General features: G+C 43.8%; 1 protein-coding gene and 2 long non-coding RNA genes across 5 annotated transcripts in view; 2 read left to right on the forward strand and 1 right to left on the reverse strand.

The window, feature by feature from the left end:
* LOC106150022 overlaps nucleotides 1–6,422 on the forward strand; it is a 22,521-nt gene extending 16,099 nt beyond the window's left edge. For both annotated transcript variants that reach the window (XR_001236546.1, XR_001236545.1), the window contains exon 4: nucleotides 5,930–6,422. This is a non-coding gene — a long non-coding RNA (uncharacterized LOC106150022). The remainder of the gene's footprint in view (nucleotides 1–5,929) is intronic.
* Nucleotides 1–15,845, reverse strand: part of Spdye1 (speedy/RINGO cell cycle regulator family member E1) — a 42,692-nt gene that overhangs the window by 13,364 nt on the left and 13,483 nt on the right. The window lies entirely within an intron of this gene.
* LOC102010035 lies at nucleotides 6,542–9,771 on the forward strand. The gene is made up of 2 exons (XR_263021.1): nucleotides 6,542–7,028; nucleotides 9,137–9,771. It is a non-coding gene; the product is annotated as an uncharacterized LOC102010035 (long non-coding RNA).

A 15,845-nucleotide genomic window follows, 5' to 3' on the forward strand; every position in this document is an offset into this window, starting at 1 on the left:
TTCCTTGTCATGAGTTATAATGACTGTTGATATAACAGTGTCATGGTGTAACAGTGAACAAACACTAGTAAATATATTATTGTAATAAATTTGCTTGGTTTATACTGAAAAGGTTAAGTTATCTATGTGTAAAACCATGAGGTGTTCTTAATACATTAAACTGCTTTAGTTAAACTTACAAAACTAGACTGTAGAAGGAGATTGTTAGACTTTTAGTAATGAAAAGTGATTTTTACAAATTGAATAATTTGTTGGCTTGTAAAATGTTTTCAACATTTAGTTAATGATTTGGAAAACAGATATGTCAGTTTATGAATGTATATAATGTATATTAAATACATAGTATATATACTATCCATAAATGTACATGAAGTATAGTACATAAAAATGGATAAATTTATTAATTGTTTTGCCTTATATAATGAGGATAGAAAATCATAATATGAGGAAGTTAAATTACCCAATGACCGATCAGCTCATGCTTGTGAATTGCATGCTTTCAGGTGAACCTTAAAGTTTCTTGAAGGCCTGGAAGACACTATGTATACTGATTCTGAATGCTTGTGCAGTGGTACATACTTTTAGGAATATCTAAATAAAGTGATGTCTCATAACCAGAAAAGCAAGGGAATTAGTAGATGGTGATTTAATTAGACAAGTACTAGACAGTACCACAAGTAAGTTAAAAGGAGAACTAGAAGAAAAATAAGAAAGGAATGATACAGAGAGTAAAACTAAGAGAGCAAAAAATTGAAGGGAAAAAAACAATGGAAGGTAGAAGCCGAGAAATAGAGAAGGAAAAAAAAAAGGACTGAGAAAATGAGATGAAAATCCATAAAAGAAGGAGATTGGCAAATCCCTCAAGACCCAGTAAAATGGCAAAGAAGAAAGAAAGAAAGGAAGAAAAGTAAAAGAAAACATGTAAAGCAGTGTACAGTCAAAAACATCAAAAGCAAATCTGAAAAAACCACCCATACAAAAACAACAGAAGAAATCAAAAATTTTTCTGTGATTTCAACATGTGGCTTTCTTTTGGCATTGACAGTTTTCTGGCAGTGTCCAAGTCAAAACATTCCCTGCTCGTGGTGGTAGATAAGGGAGGCAGACAAAGCCAGATCCATGTCGGATGCAGGCAGCAGCAGGCAGTAGGCTTAGGGCAAAGGTGCCACTTCTGTGACTTTCAAACTCAGAGCAAACCAGGCTGAGCTTAGCGTCTCCCTGTTAGTGTGAGCCCAGTGTGCTGTCCTTAAACCCCTCAGGCGCTCTGTTGCAGCCTGACACAGGTCCCTGACCACAGTTGTTTCCTGTAGCTCTCCCTCACCCTGTCACTGTGAAAATGTATCACTGGTGTCCTTGCACTGAAACTTTACAATAGCTGCTCTGAGTCCTGGATTCAAACATTGAGTTCATCCCTGGAATGGTGTCCAAGCAAGCACTTTCTCCATGGTGACCAGTAGATAAGACTTACCTACTGTTGCAGCTGACAGCATACATCCATCTGTTTCAACACTGTGCTTCCTCCCTGAAGCCCTGCAGCCTGGTCTACTTTTACTTTATAGAGTCAGTCTTTGTTTCTACTAAGCCACAAGCCAGGAGCTAGGGACAAAACGACATGGCCCTTCCTTTTTCCATATTGTGTTCTCTCTTTCATTTCTCTGTACAAGTAATTTTCCTGTCAAATCCTTCCTCTTTCTAGGAGTTCGGTCCTTACATTTTTTCTACCTGTAGTTCTTTTGCAGGGTCTGTATTCTGAATCTTGGAGAGGCTGAGTTATTGCTTACCACCCCATCCTGTTTTAGAGATGGTGTCCAAGATTGGTGGTGTCCTGTTTTTAGAGATGGTGTCCAAGGTGGTGTCCAATACCAACATGATATTTGGTATTGTCATAGGGAGGCCTCAGGAGAGTCAGCAACAGCAGCTCTTGAGACTATAAGCTGGCAACCATGTGTGGGTCCACCTCCCAGAGGGAGCACTGTGTTCCCTTGGCTTCAGGATTTTGAAACTCTACATTGGCAAAATTGATAGCTGGTTTAAGAAAACTGTTGGAATCTATATTCTAGGCTTTTTCTACACAAACTCCACTCTATAAGGAGGTTTCAAAGCTGAGGACACATTACATTCCAAATCACCCTACCTTCCTGTGGGCTGTAGGGAGAACGCAGCATAAGCACAGAGCTAGGAAGGAGTGTATCCTTTCGTAAGGGAAATGGCTGGCTGTGCTGAAGCTGACAGAGGCCATGATGAAGAGGCGCTGATGGGGAGAGTGGATGACAGAAAGTGGCCATACTTAGAAAAGGGATGTGGTAAAAGAGTCTGGAGGGGGACAAAAGAGAAGAAACATCACTGTTAGGTTTCCTCAAAATTGTTATCTGTATAGGGTGAGGGAAGTCCTTTGCAGTTGAGAACAGTCATGGGGATGAAGGCCATGATGCCCAGGAGGGACATCCAAGGGACTTTTTGAGATAAGGCTTCAAGATCACTTGGATGAGGTGGGGGTTCTAAGCTATAGTAGAGTGTTCCCAAGAACTAGGAAAGGGTTCAGGAACTGAAGGTGACAACATCCAAAGACGCTATATAAAGGAAGACTGTGGACTGGACTCAGAGAGTAGAGACCCCAGGCCTAGGAAGGTGAACAGATCTACCCAAGCAGTAAAAGCTAGGGCCTGAGGGTAGATGGTGCCCAATACTAAGAGGCACAGGAGTTAGCATGTGAGATAGGAGCTCCCCACAAGAATGGAGATAGAAAGAGGATGTTGTTGGAGCACTGTCCTCCCAGAGCTGTGCCACATGGATAGCCTGTTTCAGCGGAGAAAGATCTCAGCTTGTCAGATGCTGTGATGGATTTGAACCAGGTTAGGAATCCCTTGAACAAGGTCTCATGTGTAGAGAGACAACAGCATTAGCTTAGGACTAGCACAGATTTTCTCACGGAGCTAGAGATCAAGGACAAGTGCTGCCACTGAGTTGAGGATTCAGGAAGGGACAAGGGTGACCAGAAAAGGAAAAGGAAAAGGCCACTTGATAGGGGACATGGTCTCAACCTTCCAAATCTTATAGGAAGTACTTAGTGAGATCCTTGAGCACACCTTGGTGGCCTCATGGTACATGCATATACCACTTCCAGACTCAGAAAACATGCAAGTTCTTTTCTCCTCTGAGAGACCCATGAGAGTGTGAATATGTCCCTGTCACTCATCTAGTGCTGAAAACCTTTGCATTGAGAAGACTCAGAACGAGCTCTGTGAGACAGGGAACTGTTGAAATCAGGTTTTCTGGTTTCAGTGGGGTTAAAGTTTACCATGTTTAAACTCTACCTTCTCCATGTTCCTGAGGCAGGATGCAGCCACCATCCTCTGGGAAGGTAAGCTCCTGCCTTATCTTGATCCCCCTTGATGGGAAGGGAAGGGACTTCACTGTTGTCTTGTTCTTAAAGAAGTCAGGTGGAGGCGCGGTCTTGGGTCTCCTCACTGACAGCTGGTGAAGGCTGTATGGTGCTCAGACATCAGTGACCACAGGTGCTTCCTTTCAGTGATCATGTGAATTCCACATGGCAGCTCCATGCCCCTATGTGCTGACAATCAGGCCAGGTAGTCCAGGGCCACCTGTGATTCCTTAGATCCAAATGAGTATTCCTTTTTTTTTCCAGCCGGGGAATTGATTGAGACCTTGAAGTCGGGCTTCCATGGTAAGTACCAAAAGAGAAAAGAAAGAAACAGGCATGTTGCATTGCTCACATCCCTTCCCTTCTCATAAGCTCTCCTTTGCCTCCTTTGGCCAGAAGGCTGAGGGAAGGTAGTAGAGTGCTAACCAAGGATCTGGATCAGAATGACCTGGATGGTCCTGCAGCTCAACAGAGTTCTGAAATCTAGTCTGTCTGCATATTATGGCCAGAGGCCTGAGGACAGGTGATAGATGCCAATAGACCTAAGGAATGAAATCGGGTTTGCTGTGAAACCTCACACTTGGAGTTCAACCTTTGATCATCTAAGAGCACTGCCTTCTGCCCAAACCATAAACCTCTTCACTGTCATCCCTTCTAGAACCATTTTTCTAAATTTTGTGTTGCCGATCTCTATTTCCCTGTACTTCTCCTTGCCAGGGTCCACTTGTCCTTTCCCTCTGAAGTCTTCCTCCAGTATACAAACTGTCACAGGTACATGGAAGGTATGTCTGTGTCTCAGCTTGCCATATGTATCCTGGAACCTCATCTTCTATGCCCTCCTTGCTCGGCAGCTTTTCAGCTTTTCACTCTGGAGTGATTGACCATCCTTGTCACAGTCCTGTCTTTTCCTACTCCCATCTTCATTGTCCTTAATGCCTGCTTCATATACTGTCCCTCCCCCTCATGCCTGATGCTGGCCCCTTCCTAATGGTTCTGTAACTTTGTCTTATTCCAAGCTGTGTTCTGAGGAGCTCAACTGGGGCACTGCTGTAAAGATTTGGCAGTCACTTGACAAGTTCATATGAGTTCTCTCCAACAGCGTCTTCCTCTCCACAAATCCCAGGCTCTGCTCTGCCCAAATCCTAGGAGGCCCAGCCTACTCTTATGTACGCAAGGTGACTTTCACCAGGTTGACACACTGATTGGACTACAGGCCACCCTTCTCTGCACACCACATTTTACCTCTTTTCCATTGTAGGTTTGACTGGTATTCACAAGAGAAATAAGGAAATGAGGATTGGGATATGTTCTGGGAAACGGCCATTTCCTTCAAAGTGTCATTTTGCCAAGCTCAGAAAGTAAATTTACCCAACTGTGAGAGTTAGCAGGGCAGGACATGATACCATCTGATAGGATCACTATATCTCTGGGGTCAACTTTACTTCTGTTGTGTAGGCAACTGTCTATGCCCCAGCCAAAGGTTTTCTCATCTTGAGTAGGTGCTCTGCCCCTGTGAAAATGTAGGTGCCCCATCCCCTCTCACGGAACCAGAGAACCAATGGTTTCCTTGTGTTGCTATGCGAGGACAACTCTATGTTCCTTGTGTGCCTCGCCTTGGGCTCAGGTCATGTGTGTCCTCAATTTTCTGCCTTTTTCCTTAGTACAGTATTCTCAGCCCCATGTTGGTGTAGAATGTCTGAGTGCCCTCCTCTGTGAGGGAGGACTCCTGCGTGGATAGATGACACCCATTTTCACAGCTTTTTATATGGAAAATTTACTTTGTTTCCACACTAAGATTTTAAGTCCAGCTTTGATCCATTCTTAGAAATGTTGGTGACATGTAGAATTTTCCTTGGGCTATGACTTAAAGTTCCTTAATACTTTCATCCCTGATATGTTTTCTGACCATGCACATGAAGCATTAACTTCAAAGTGGAGAATCTTCCCTGCAAGGCCCCTTTTAGTCTCTCTGCTGTGGCACAGTAACTTTCCACAAAATAGTAAAAATAGGCCAAGTATGGTGGCTCACACCTGTGATACTCACAATTGGTGAGATGATGCAGGAGGATGGTTTAAGCTCAAGGCCACTCTCACTGTGTTGTCCAGGCTATTTTTGAATTTGTGCCATTTGTCTTTCCTCAGCCTGTTGAGTGATGGAATTACCTCCATGTGCCACCAGTCTCAGCTAGGAATTGAAGAATTCTGATGGTATACCAAGGTCTGTGTGTTACAGGACTGTCTCTGACATTGCCATAGTTTATAGTTGTCAGTCCTGTACACTGCAGAGCTTACCAGGAAGGAATGAGGTTTGGGACTGTGATCTTCAAGGGCAGCGGGACTCTAGGCCAGGCTACTTCCTGTCTTTGGCTTCCTGACAGCTCGGAGATGAGATTCTCTCTTATACCTCCTCTCAATGTGCCCTGCTCCTGTGGCACATGCCCACAAACATGGCAGCAAAATTTCCTCTTTTTTATGTCTCTCTGATATTTGCTTACAGTGGAAAGCTAATGTGTGCAGTAACTCAGTAACGGAAATTCTTTTTTCCAGGTGCTGTGAACGGATTGATGTTGGGAACACTTGTGCAAGATATAAAAACCTTGACTCTAATATATTAGACCATACTAATGATGATGGTCATAGAGTCTCTAAGAGATTCTCACTAGAAAACACTGCCTGCTACAATACGGATTCTCACCATTTTTCCTGATGCACTAAAATCTGGAACAAAGAAATGAGTATTATATTCTACTGTGCTGCAAAGCATGTCTTGGCTTTTGGACAAGAATTACTCTCCAGAGAGTTCTGTTCTGCATGAGCAACATGTTCTCTAGATCTTTCCCCATCTTGAAGTTGAAGTTGGCCACAATATCTGAACCTTCAATTCCCATGAAGTGCCAATGTCTTGCAGCATTTCACTAAAACTAACATTTAAGGAATTTGAGTCAACTTGGTGACTCAGCCTAGTACCTGGAAAGTTGATTCATTAAGGCCCCAAGTTGAGGCCAATCTGGAAAACTCAGTGATTAACCAAGATGCTGTCAAAAAGAAAAAGGCTTGGAACCTTGCTCAGGTCTAGGCCCTGGGTTTACCTCACCTTGTGACAACAACAAAGAAACAAATGCAATCAAATAAGTTAAGCTTGTGGAGAATAATGAAGTGATCTGTCCTGACACGGTAACAGATGTTGAGAAAGTGAGAGGACAGTTCATTATCTTATTTCTTGGAGAAAGCTGCATGCTGCTGATCAGTTTAAGAACAAGAAATGCTCTTGTTTATTCTCAGCTCAGGTGCTCTTTGCAACTACAGAGACAGGAACCAAGCAAATGGAAGGTCTCCATCTTTTCTTTCCTTTTTTTTTTTTTTGGTACTGGGAATTGAACTCATGACCTCAGGCTTGCCACATGAGCATTTATACCACTGAGCTTTATCTCTGGGCCCCATCTTGATATTCATAATAGCATGATAAAGCTAAAAACTGCAATGAGAATTTTTATTTCAAACAATGTGGAGTTACTACACCATACATATGAGGGTAAATCTTGTAGCAAGGAAACCAGCCATTCCACTCCAGAGCCAAAATCTGACAACTGTTGAGGACACAAAGACTGGTGCAAATCCATCTCAGCCTAGGAACTACAGCCAAAAGGTAACAAGCACCCAATCATGATCAGACTCTAGGACTTGGAGCTGTGACTTTCTAGACAGTTCCTTAAAGACTTTTCCTAATCTGAGGAGATTCTTAAGACAGGATTTCAAGGGTGAATGACCACAATTCTGGTCTTTTAATGCTGGTAGGGGTTGACTTTTAAGATAGACCCTAAATGCGGGAGTGCAGAGGCTTTTTGGGAAACAGACACCTAGTATTGCTCCAAGAATCAAATCTAAGTGTCTCCCAGTGGGTACTTCCCATGCCATTTTGTGTGATTGCACCAATTACCATGCAACAGAGATCGTACATGAACCAAAACAGTGTAAAACCAGGAAGTGGACATCAGAATTGCTCTGCAAGATCCCTGCATGTGAGGGCGCACAGAGATGCTGGTACTAAGGCTCCATTCTTTGTGTGTGTGTGTGTGTGTGTGTGTGTGTGTGTGTGTGTGCTGAGCTACATTTCCAATTGTGTTTTCATTTATATTTTAACATAGTCTCTTTATAGGACTAAAGTACTTCTGGTTGATTGTGTACCTTCCCAACCTTGCAAGTGCTGGCATTACAGGCATGCACTCATGCCAAATGCAGTGGAGAAGCCTGACTTTAAATGGCTTCTTCCTTCATGGGATATTTCATGTTGTCACTTGCTCTGCTTGCTCTACCTCCCTCCCTTCCTAACTTTTCCATCAGACTTTCAGCTCATTCCGTATTTCACTCTTTCCCAACCCACTGGGGGGAATATCACTAACATTGATCCCACTTATTTCATTGAGTCCCCATTAATATTGATCCCACCTATTTCATAGACCTTCTTACCATCTCACTTGCCTGTGGCTGGATGTATTTCCTTCCAACTGTGTTGCTTAAAACTGTTTCCTTCCCCAGCTGGCTTCCTGTTCTCTGACACTCTCATCTCCCAAGGTGGTTCTGTATGACCACGCAGCATCCATGCCGCTAGATATTTTTTCCACTGCATTGACTTGATATGTTTAGCTCTCCTCATCACTCATCTTACTCACAAATAGCTGATATATTCTCGTTTATTTTCAGTTGTTTCTGCTTTACTAGATTTCCCCTCTATTATGTAAACCTGACATGAGTAGTTGTGAGATGAATCCTCTATGAGAGAATAACAAAATGATGCCCCTCCTTTCTTGTGTCTTTCTCCTTGCCCTGCACCATTGGCAGGAAGTGTCTCTAGGGCAGATGATTTTGTTTTGTGTGGGGTTTACTGTGATTATTCAGGCACCCAAAGGGTTTCCTTGCTTCATGCCACTCCTCTTGGGTTTTCTGCCTCAATCTCCATCCCTCATTTCCTGCTTTAAATGTGTAGGTTACACTGTGCTGCCTCTTATAATATTCTCGGTTTTCCTTGAGCCTGTTTGCTTTGCTTACCTGAAAAGAAATTCCAGATTCTTTTTCGCATTCATGAAATTTGGTCAGTTATAAAGAAATCAGACTGACAGAATTATGCACATTTGAAGTTTCCAGATAGTTCATCTTTATTTTCTATGCATGAGACATTCACAGCCCTGTTCTCTTTCAACACATGTTTTTTACTACCTACCTGCTCTTTCACATGACAGATACGTGAATGAAGCTGAGTTTAAAAATGATAATGCACAGTGAATAACGAAGGGCTGCATGATCTATATTTGCAAGTTTTGTGGTTATAAGTATAACCATGTGGTTATCAGTATAATGCATTTATAAATATCACAGATAAAAGCCTCCCTTAAAAATAACTGTATACATGTATCAGTTAAAATACATAACACAAAACATTCTAAAAATAAGTTTATCTCTACACTACCTCAATATTGCTAGAATAGAGTAACATTTCTGTGGACAAAATATTGATAATGAATAGAGAAGAGTTCTCACTATACTTACAAGGAACCTACGAGTGACCTATCACCTTAATGTTCTATTTTAAGTAAATACCTCTCAGGTAGCACTCTATAGACAAACTTCAACTGCTATCAGGAATATGGGCTATAAAGACTATAAAAATAGTGTTGTCCAACTTCTATCTCAGAAGCAACTTGAACATAAAATGTACAATGTTACAGGGAAAAACTGGATTTTCATTGTTCCTCCCAGGGGTTCCCAGCTCCAGGAAGTTTGCTGTGGTGATGCGATTTCATTGCTTCCCACGGCCCAGAGACCAGAGTGCAAGAGAGAGACAATGTGAGACTTCATCGGGTCAATTTTCTTGAAGAGAAGATGGACACATATTAGTCAATTCAACTAGAACTTCTATCAACTGACAAATCCAGTTTCATCGCTAGCAATTTCTTCTTAAATCAGGTCTGGAACAGTTATTTCCAGGTATGGTTTCCAGACTTTTTGACCCACATTCTGAAAATCACTAGAGATGTTTAAGCCTAGCCCCAACTTCCTGATAGACAGGCAAAATTTGAGGTGATTCTTCTCAGTGATTAGAGCACTTTTGGAGCAGGCAGCACATTTCTTCCTAACTTGCTTGAATATAACATCTGCACTTCTGTCTCTGATATGAACATCACTACTCTTTCCATTTCATGAGAATTAGCCTGCATGCCTGCATGCCTAACTCCAAGTGTGATGTCTCTCAAAAATACTTATTTGTGAATTTGGCTAAATGTACATGTTTTAAACAAAGCCATTACTTATTCTTCTACCCAAACAAGTACTACAATGTGTGTATTGTAACGAGCAGCAACAAAGTTATTGTATCAGTTTCTCTTATTCTGAAAGACATCCATGACTGTTACTTGAAAAGATGTGTAATGATGTGAGGAGAGAACTTCATCTATAATTGGAAAGACAGACGATAGGAGAAACTTCCATGTGCACTTAACCATAAGCAAAGTGTCTACACTCAATCTGGGATGTACACACAGTCAGCAAGATTATTCCCTTTCTGCATATGCAACCAGTCCCATCGGATAGCTTCTGGCTTAATCTTCATCTTGTTAGAAATAAATCCCTCTCTCTCTTGTCTCGGAAGAAGGAAAGGCCCTACCAAAATTACAGGGATAAAAATACTTCTTCTGGAGTGTATTAAAAAGTTGTGGGTAGTAGATATTCTCTTGGAGTAAAAATCAACCTTTCATCCACACTGTGATTTGCAAACTGTCTCTGTGTGAAATGATTTTACCAAATCATTGCTCAGGGACAATGTGTTCATGTGAGGTCTGAATGATGAGTGTCCCAGCACGTGAAACATCTCTCAAAGGTCACATATGTCTACACCTCAGGATGGTGGCTGTGGTGTCGAGAGAGGAAGGTGAACTTTGTATCTGGGTCTGAGCTGATCCCTCAAGTGTAGACACTGGAAAGTTTGGGAGTCATGACTAGAACAACATACATGGGTTCATTGCATGTCTAAAATACACAGCAGTGTTGCTTTCTAAATCCTGGGAACACATATGTACCTTTTTCAGGCAGATGTCCTCAGAGCTGCAGGGTTTCCTGAGGTAGGGTGCGATCTCGCTTCCACACCCAGAGCCCAAGGACGTAAGCTTGGATCTAGAATAGAAAGCAGCCCCTGAGAGGATAAAAACCTCCTGCAACACTACTTCCTTGTCCAACTTCCATTTCTTTCTGATCCCCAATCCCCAGAATCTCCTGTTGCCATCTGTCTCCAATCCAGCCCAGCCCTCCTAGCAGTGCTAAAGGCCCTCCCACCTCCTCACACTCCTCTCGGGTCACCCTGAGCTCCCAGCCCATGCAGCAGATGAACTCATAGCGAAGCTTGTGGAACTTGGGAATCTGGGCCAGGTTCCGCCCATACATGAAGAACATGTCCAGTTTTGCCAGTTCATTGTCCTCCTCCATGTCATTGACTGGGTATCTGGGAAAGAAAGGTGGTTGGTGATTAGGGACAGGCAGTAGTTACATCTCTCCCAGGTCAGCTCTGGAACTGGACAGGCAGTCATCCTCCCCTCAGGAACCCATTGGCCCTACACCACACTGCTGTTAGGTATCAGTGGAGAGGCTAGTATAAAACAGGACCCTACCAAAGATTCTTCTGACCTGGGTGCTGAGGCTAGAACCCATGTGCAGAGCCTGAGATGGACTTACACCCAAATGTTGCACCCACCATCAGACTTCCCTGAAGATCAACCTCATGGACTACACATGAGGGGGGGCAATTGGAGAAAGGTGATCAAGGTATATTTTTTGTCCATTCCTCTCCTCCTGGATAGCAAGTATATGGCTTGGATCTTAGGAGGTATGAGTTGTACTTCTTACATATCTGTTCTCATTGCTCTACAGTCCATTAAAGAGGCTGCACCATCTAAAGTTTTGTTGAACAAATGAAGGAAGAAAAGCAGCTTTGTCTGTAGACAGCTCTTTAAGTGACCTGATATTAGACTCTAAATTTTCCTAAGAGATGTATGGGAGCACTGTAGTGTAAAGCTCATTTTCATCAGAGTGACTAATTCAAAGAGGTTTAAAACTAGAAGACAGAATAGAGCCCACCCACGCCAGCCAGGGCGGTGACCCTGAAGGAATCCCAGTGGAGACACAGTACTCACAGGGCCAGGAAGAAATGGACCCTCTGGTACTGCCATGGGAAGAGTCCAGCACAGCTAAAATACACAATGACCATGGCCAGGAGGTGCAGATGGGGAGAGAGGAGGACAGTCAGAGAGCAGGCACACCTGGAAGAGTAGGGATGAGTGAAAAGGGACTCGGAGGTGACAGCAGGGCTCCACTGGGACAAGAGACCACCGTGCAATATAGACTGGTTATTATGGGGATGTTAAGAGATTGCAGGTTGTCTGCCAGGAAACTCATTCATGATGCGAGAAGGGAGAGAAGAGGAAAGGGAGCCCACATTGCACAGGTAACCAGGAAGACACCTCCAAAGGTCTCCTGCAGATGGGGCATTAAGGTCACGTGCATCAGAACAGGCTCCTCTAAGTTAGTGCAAATGTGTTCCCCAAACCTGAGGGAAAAGATGAGGAGGTTCAGGCAGCCCTAGCCAAAGAAGCCATGTTGAAGGATGATTATGGCCTGGACTCAAATCGCAGAAGTTGCAGGTAGAGGAGGGTGAGACCTTCCAGTCTGCCAAGTCCATCAATGTGTGTAAAGGAGACAATATTGAGACCCAGTAGGCCTGGAGCATGGGAGGTTAGGTGGGAGTTCTGGGAGGGAATGAAATTGGGCCACAGTCTTGGAACTCTGCCATTCCAATGCAATGGCATAGCCACAGAACAGTCTCATGGAAAAAAAACTCACCTTATCAGAAGCCCTCAGGTTCATGTCCCATGCCAGGAATTTTCTGATGATAGGATCCTCTGCAGAAAGAGTTCAATGTTAGTGTGGAATTGTGAAAGTTTTCAGTATAAGAGAAAGAACAGGGAGTAAATACCCATCTTCCTGCAAGTTGGAGCTGAATGGGACCAGGGTCAGGCAGATAGGAAAGGGAGAAAGGAAAATATTAACATTTAGGAAAACATTTGGGAGAGAAAATGGGCTCATTCCTGCCTTTCCATAAGATCAACAGTACAAGCCATGTAACAGCAATTATCTGCCAGTTTGCGTCTGTAAAGCAGAATATGGTAGCATCTCTTGGCAGATGAGTGCACCCCCTCAGAAGACAGAGGTCATCCAGGTCATTTTCTGTTGTGATGGCCCTATCTGGGTGTGACTATGGCCCTGTCAGACACCGAGTGCTACAGGCATTTCCAGTCATGAAAGTCAACAGTTCCTCTCAATGAGAGGGTCCATTTGGAATGAAGTTTTAAGCTCCCAAGTCAGGAGGACGTGTTTTGAGGAATGGGTCATCATTGTCATCTTTGTGTTTGGGGCAAGATAGCATGGGAGTACTTCAGAAATTGATACCTTGTAGGGTACATAGTCCTCCCTTATACTGGTGAGGGAGGTGACTGCTAGTCTTCTTGGTTCCTAACCAGCCAGGTTGGAGGTATGGTGTGGGGACTCCTTACCCAACAGCCTGGTAAAGGCTGCAAGGTGCTCAGGCAGCACTGAGGACAGGTGTTTCATCGTCCTCTTCTTCTTGAGGCCACAAGCCTTCTTTGTGCCACCTGTGTGTGTAGCTGGCACAGGGCTGAGACATCCCCAAGTTTCCTGTGTCTCCTCATACAACAGGGACAGGTACTGTCTCCACCTCTTGCAAGGTGGCAGCCTCGTATCTTGCCTTGGTGCTATGTCAGCCTCCCAGGGCCCTCCCTCCTTTTCCATTGATATTGACGGCAAATTTCTCTTCCACTTGTGGAGAGAAGATTGAGCTGGGAGGTTGGGGTTCCCATTAAGAACTGAGTCAGAGCCCTACTGATGATCCTTCTCTTGCTCTGCCTCTGATTCTGGCTCTGAAGTGTTACAGTCTTTCTGTTTCTTTGGGGGAGGGGACTGAGGCATGAGGTAGGATGGTAGTGTAGGGACTCCATCAACAAAAATGAGCAGGTGCTCATGCAGCTCCTCCTCAGGCTCTTAGAAACAGTTTCTCTTCCTCTTCTGAATACGTATCTGAGGTACAAGGCCAGGTGCTTTCCATAGGCCTGAGGAAAGAAATGCAGGTCCAGTGTGAAGCTTTTGTCTTTGGAATTCAATGTTTGACTAACTCAACTCTCTCCTTCCATTTCAACCGCAAGTTTCTGCTGCTGTTGTCACCTTCCAAATCATTGTTCCTTAGCTGATGTTCATTTTAATCCAGTTCTCTTTGCTGCTTTCCCCCCACACTATGCCTAGAATATTTTACTTAAGTAGGTTTTTTTACCTCCCGCATTCATTGTTGGATCTCACCTCCTAACGCCTGTCCTGCTCACCAGGTTTCTATTCTGTGCCCGTCCTTATCCCACCTCCTGCCTTGTCTGGTTCCAGTCTTTGTCGTCCTGAGTAATCCAGCCTTCCTCCTTCTGGATTCCTTCCTCCTTACTGCTTACCTTCTCAGACTTTTTATGTCTCTAGCCCCCTCACCTGATTGTCCTGGGATCTCATCATCAGCTATCACTACCTCCACAGCATATTCTGGACAGATGGGATGTGAACTGTGGTCCTTAGACTGGAAAGATGGTTCACCAGTGGCCATGCCTTCTCCCAAATTCCACTATTCTCTCCACAAAACCGACTCCTCTCTATCCACAGTGTGCTTCAGTAAATTCATCCAAATGAAGCCACTGCTTGTTCTAGAATGAGGGCACAAACCAACAGTGGAGAACAGATCTGAGAAATAGCTGTTAAACACTGGGTTTCCAACCCCCACAAGGCATTTGAACCATCCAGTCAGGGAGCTCGGAAGCCTGTGAGGTCATCAGACATTCTGACCTGGTAACAAGTTTGAAGGACAACACATCAAACTGCGAGAATGGACGTCTGGGATATATGCCTTCCCCTCTGTCCATCATCTTCAAGTCACTGCTGGGCCCCGAAGAACCTCCCTGTGACTGGCCTCTCAACCGGGGTCCATAAACTCCTACAGCCAGATGAGATTATCCTGCATGCAGAAAGGAACTGACTTCCCCAGTCAGAGTAGAGAATTTTTCTCTTTCCTGGTGTTTCTCAATAGCAGATATAGAGGAAGTAAAAAGTGTCAGGAAAGAAAAAGAAAAAGAGCAGAGCAGCTTTGTCTGGGTGCCAAGAGAAAGTTGATTGGGCCTAAATCTTACCATCATGAGTGTAGCAATGGGTTATCAGTTAGTGGTGGATGTCTGTTTTGAGGTCTGTCAGGATCCTTCCTGGGCTGGACTTCATGAAAATGGATATTGCTGAGCTCGCATTCTCTTCACAGAAGGGAAGAGGGTGTTGGTTTGAAAGTTGCCTCTGGGGATTATGGTTCACTAAAGGGTTTCCTTGGCCAAAGCCTTGCAGTACCTCTACAGAGGGCAGTCCATTCCAGGGAGTCAACTCTTTCAGATGGAGAGGAAATACTATGAGAATGAGGAGGCTCTCACGATCAGGGGTAAGGCCAGGATAAGCTGCTGCTGCCCATTGGTCCCTAGGTTGCAAAAATGCCCCTGCTGTTTCTTGGTCCTGCCCTCAGGCTGTGGCAACAGATGAGTAAGAAGGGATATAAACTCAGTTGTTCAAGAAGGTTGACTGCGAAACCTGAGAGGAAAATTTCTATGCGAGTAGAACAGAGAAGGTGTGTTTTATAGGCTAAGAGATTTTCTAAAAGTAGCATTTCTTGGTGGGCTCTTGAGGCAATGGCTTAGAAATGGTGAAATTATATGTAGTAGTTATGTCCTCATGTCATGTATAATCTGCTGAAATGTCCTTGAGAGGACTGCTCAGGACCTACTGATGTATCCTCTGTGACCTACTGACGTGTCCTCTGTAAACTAAGTAAAAGGATACCCACGTTTCTCTAAAGTGGCCATCGGGCTTATTCAAACTGATTGTTTCCCTGTCCAGGTTCTGTTTTTCACCCCACAAATGATCTCCAGTGTAACTGAGCAAGGTATTCATGTCATTGAGGAGGCAATATTTTAGCACCCAAAATATCCAGTTGTCACTTCATGGACATTGTCTTGTCCCAAATCTGAAAAGTGGGACATTGAGAAGGAAAATGGGTGGTGACAGTTGAAAAGGAAGGATGTGGCTATGTATTGTTTGTATTATCCATATAAAAGACAAATGATAATATTTATTTCACTTTTCTGTCATTTGTATTTCATATGATAATTGTAAAGAGAAATAAAATTTGTAGGTTGAGAGTATCTGAACTCAACTTTTGGGCAACATTTCATGCTTTAAAGAATGTCTTTCAGGGGCTGGGGATTTAGCTCAGCGGCAAAGCGCCTGCCTGGCAAGCGCAAGGTCGTGAGTTCGGTTCCCGGTACCGGAGAAAAACCAAAAA

The sequence above is a fragment of the Chinchilla lanigera genome, unplaced genomic scaffold (genome assembly GCF_000276665.1).
Source record: "Chinchilla lanigera isolate Chin_1 unplaced genomic scaffold, ChiLan1.0 scaffold00059, whole genome shotgun sequence".
NCBI lineage: Eukaryota > Metazoa > Chordata > Mammalia > Rodentia > Chinchillidae > Chinchilla > Chinchilla lanigera.